This window comes from Echinops telfairi, unplaced genomic scaffold (assembly GCF_000313985.2).
Source record: "Echinops telfairi isolate 266 unplaced genomic scaffold, ASM31398v2 ScPeMD7_16;HRSCAF=60, whole genome shotgun sequence".
In the NCBI taxonomy this organism is placed as follows: domain Eukaryota; kingdom Metazoa; phylum Chordata; class Mammalia; order Afrosoricida; family Tenrecidae; genus Echinops; species Echinops telfairi.
Genome location: NW_022103913.1, coordinates 10,646,216 through 10,651,309, shown reverse-complemented (window position 1 = coordinate 10,651,309; position 5,094 = coordinate 10,646,216).

The window sequence follows — 5,094 nt, the reverse complement described above, 5'->3', positions numbered from 1 at the left end:
TTACACAATTGATGTGTGTATGGATTGCGATAACAGTTGTATGAGCCCCTAATAAAATGTTTAAAAAAAAAAAATAAGCGGGCCTCCTGCGTAAAGGCACTCATCTTTACTCTTCCTTCCTCCTTATCTTACCTAGGTGCATCAGGAAAAAGGGGGGTGGGGAGAAACACCTAGTAATTTGGTAGGAGTTACAATGTCAAGTGTTAGAACCAGATGCAGTTAATCACTTCATCTGAATGTCTTTTTACAGGGATTGGTCTCTCCTGATTTAACAGGTCCACCCTCATTTCTAAGAAGTATTCTGGCTGCACTTTCTCCGAAACAGATTTGCTTTTCTGACAGTCCATGGTACTATCGGTATTCTTGGCCAAGACCATAATTCAAGTGCAACAATTCTTCTCCAGTATGCCTTACTCACTGTCTGGCTTTCACATGCATACAGTATAAGGTGACTGGGAAGGATCTCCAAGGAATGCTGGAAAGAACCCTAGGCATGGAATTTTCTCCCCTTAGACCAGCGGTTCTTAAACTGTGGGTCGCAACCCTTTTGGGGGTCCAACAACCCTTTCACTGGGGTTGCATGATCCATAACAGTATGAAAATTACAGTTATAAAGTAGCAATGAAAATAATTTTATGATTGGGAGTCACCACAACATCAGGAACTGTATTAAAGGGTCATGGCATTAGGAAGTCTGAGAACCTAGCCTTAGAGCCAGCACCCCGAATTCAATCTTCCATGCTCCTAAACCAAAAGAAAATAAATTCCTGTTCTCTAGAGTCAAATCCCTTGTGGTATTTGATATAGCAGTGCAAGAACTAACAATTTCTCCACATTCTCACCAATTCTTATTACACTTTTTATTGTTTGCCAGTTTGAAGAGAAGAAAATGGTTTCTTTTTGTGGTTCTACTTTGAACTGTCCTGGTGATCAAATGAGATTATAATTCAGTGTTTTTCCACCTGTGGGATGTTGGAAGTCATAATATCACTTAGTTGAGTTGCAACAAGTATTCTTAAGGAAATCTGAAAACAAAAACAGTAAACACCAGAATGCACTGCATATAAGAGAGTAAATAGTGTTTCATGAAAATTTCTATGTGTATTTGTACTGGGATGCAAACTGTTTTTGTAACTGTGAATTGAATCTCTAGCAAATGTTCTTGCTATAGCTGTCTGGAGTCCCATGGTGCCAACAGGCTAAGTTCTTGACTATTAACCAAAAAGTAGACAGTTTGAAGATACCCAGAGATGTTTCAGAAGAAAGGGTTGGTGATTTGCTTCCAAAAGGTCAATCTTGAAAATCCCAAGGAGCACAACTCTGCTCTGACATGCTTGGGATTGCCATGAGTCTCAATTACTCCACAGCAACAACTGCATTGGCTTGGCTATGCTATTTAATTACAGCAAAACTTCCTGAAGACATTTAAGTAACTTATCAGTGCACTGTCTATGCCCACTACCCAAAATGTATGTTTTATGAAGGTAGGCCTCGAGATGGTCTTTAAGTACTAACTAGCAAGTACAGAGAGCTACAAGAGAAGCAAAACCTAAAGGAAGCAGTAAAGAGTATATCACACAGGGAAAATATTTTATAAAATCAATTCTACTTAAAACTTAAATATTTCCCAATAAGACAAGGTTTCAGAGGCAGCCCTAACAAGCAAATCCTGTTCCCTCAACCACCAAAGTGACACAAACTGACCCCACGCACACAAGCTTGGTAGACACAATCCTCCTACCTCAAGAATCATCTAATTCTGAGATTTATGTAACAGCATCCTTGTAGGTCTCTGCTTCCCACTTTTTTCGCTACAAAGTATCACAGTAATAAGTATCTAAATTCTAAAGACATTTAAGTCAAACTGACAAATGGTTTACTGAGGCTTTATTTATGGCACTTCTCTAATAAAAAATTAAGCCATATCTCCCTAACCATTTTAACTCTAGATTATACCCTGTAAAACCTGACACATCTAGCTAACATGGTCCCAATTGCTTCTTCTTGCAAATGTCTTGCTTCTTCGGCTGTTAAACCACTCCACATACATTGACCAAACTAGTAGCTTCTTTGTCCCACCAATAATATCTCTAACTCTGCTACTTTCAAATAACTATCCTTTTTGTTTAGACTTTCCTCCTTTCCTAACTGTAGACTGCCATGGCAACTGTAAATAGCCTGCAATGAGTGGCATTGAATAGGATTGTGATATAAGCACTTAAATTCCTTAACTTCTCTTAAGGTTCTATTCTCATCTCTAAAATAGGTGGTAAAGAAATGGTGAGAACTACAAAATCTTTTCCATTGTCTTCCTTCTTCTAAAATATTTTCATGTTCACTTTTAATTTCCTCTCAATGAAATAAAATGCTTTCAGAGAAATTCCACTGATTTAAGATACTGGTACCAGGAAATTATGAATGGAAGAAGCATGAGGAAATGGCAAAATAAGTGAGAAGAAACTTATATAACTAGGCGCTCTAGTGGCCTAGAGGGCTATGTGCTGGACTGCCAACCATCAAGGTCAGCAGTTCCAAACCAACAGCCACTCTATGGCAGAAAGATGGAGCTTTCTACTCCCATAAAGAGCTATGGTCTCAGAAACCCACAGGAGCAATTCTACCCTGCCAATAGGATCCCTGTGAGTCATAATCGGCAGTGACTTTGGTTTGGAGTGCTCTGCCTATGCCTTCTTCTTATCCATCCAGATTCTAAAGAGACAAATGTTAAAGTACAAGGGGACTTCAAAAACCTCAACACCGTTTCATTCAAAATTCCCAAATATTTGTAAATCTCTTAGTATTTCTTTCCCCTTTGCAGGTCAAATTTGCAGAACTGCCAATGACTGAGCCTGAGTGTGGGAAAGGCCTTTAGAAATAAAGGGTTATCACTACTGTGGTTATGTTACATGACAAAAGTTATTTGTGCACATGTAATTAAGGTCCCTAAGCAGTTGAATAAATCAAAAGGAAGAGTCACCTGGATGGGCCTAATCTAATCAAGTGTGCCCTTAAATGGAAGTCTAAAAGGTCAGAGACAGAGGAAGTCAAATAGACCATTCCTGATTAAATGGAAGAAAGCAAAGAGCCATGTTGTGATCTGCCCATGTAAAAAGCCATATGGTAAGAAACTTCTTGGCCCCTAATACCTGAGAGTAATGCCTGGCCAACAGGTTATCAAGGCAGTAACAACATTCACACAGCTGCAAGAAAATGAATTCTGCCAGCAAGCAATGAGCTTAGAAGAGGAAAAGTCTCTGAAATGCAGCCACAAGCACACCTTAATTTCAACTTGGTAAGACCCTAACAGAGAACCTAGCTATGCCATACTGTACTTTTAACATAAAGAAACTACAAAAGAATAAGCAGGTGTCACCTAAATCTTTTAATTTGTAGTAATTTGGTATGCAGCAATAGAAAATATACCCTTGACAAGTTATAGGTCAAAGCATAAAAAGAAGGGAGGGGGGTTGGAGTTTATCTTTCCCCACCAGCATGCAGATCTTCTTACAGCACTACAATTATAAAGACCTAGCGATACAGTAACAAGGAAAAAGCCCTAGTGGCACAGTCTGTGTATGGTTGATGCTAGTCACAAGGTCAGCGGTTCAAACCCACCTGACATTCCATGGGAGAAGGATGAAGTCATCTGTTGCCATAAAAATTTGATCTCCAAAACCTTAAGGATTATTTTACTGTCTTACGTGGCCACTATGATCTGGCATCAAAAAAATGTTTTAAATGATAAAATGTTTCAACAAAGTACTTTCTCTCACACACACCTTTAATACCAAGTATTTAATATAGTACCACTATATCAGAGATGAGAAACCAAGAAGCCAAACACTGCCATCAAGTCATTGCTAACTCAAAGTTTCATCCCAAATTATCAAAAGCCCTAAGGATGGTCAAAAGAACTCCGGCTCAGGACTCTTCTCAGCACCAGTTCCCTAATGGTTTCAAAGAACCCTTCAAAAGAACAATTGTATTACCTTATTCTCAAGTGGTAGTCTTAATAGCAATCACCCCATAAAATACAATTTTCTGTATTTTACCTCTCTAAACATCCCTTAGCTTTGCCAGAACATCAAAACTAAAGTGGGTAGTGGGGAATATTTCCTTGGAAATAATTTTGTTGTAAAAGCGACTATTGGAAGACCTCCTGATAAACTGTTTACCCAAAGTGCATTTTGAAAATTTAAAGGAAAAAAGCAGAACACCTGTAGGTTTCCTAGAACTTTATTTGGTTAATAATCTGTTAAAATAGTCTGAAAAATCAAAAGCAATCAAGTAGCTTAATTGTTTACCTTGGAGCATTCTTTTTGTTTGAATTCTTCATACAGTATGAATTTGAGAACATAGTAAGCAAGTTTTATTTTGACTGTTATATATATTTCCACAAATACTACACACTCAGAATAAGCTATTTTCTTTAAGAACAGAACATGTAAAACGAAAAGGTGGCGGTATCTCATTGAAATTCCAGGTAAGTTACAAATCACACAACTTTATGCTAATTAAGATACTTTCACAAACACTGTATTTGCTAGGAAGATGCCAAATATAGTTATTTCTACTCACGATCCAGAAAAGGAGTAAACTATTTTCATCACTTTAACACCCCCAACTTTAGCAGCAAATGAGATTCGCTATCACCACAGACAGCATTGTTTTGATTCGGTAAGATTCTAAAACCACCTCATGATTTATAGCCAGGGGCACGATTCCCTGTAATATGAGGAGTCAATACACTTCAAATGTGGGTGGAAAGGGTGACGTGACAATCTTAATACCTGTGAATTTCTTAGCCCCTACAGGACACAAGCAGCACCTAGTTCGGATCCTCCAATCGAGGCCCGGGTCGAACTCCAGGCACGCCAGTTTCCCAGCTCTTCACCCGCCCCCACCCCGAGAAAGGAGGGAAAACAACTTTTATTGGGCTCCTCTCCCGGGGGACTGGCAAACTGGCGGGGCAGTGCCCGGGCCTGGGCGCGTTTCACAAGGGGGTCTCCGTGGGGGCCTAGCGGGCAGATAGCGGGAAGGCCGAGCCTCGACGCACCCTCCCCTCCACTCGCTCACCCTCCGCCCCACCCCACG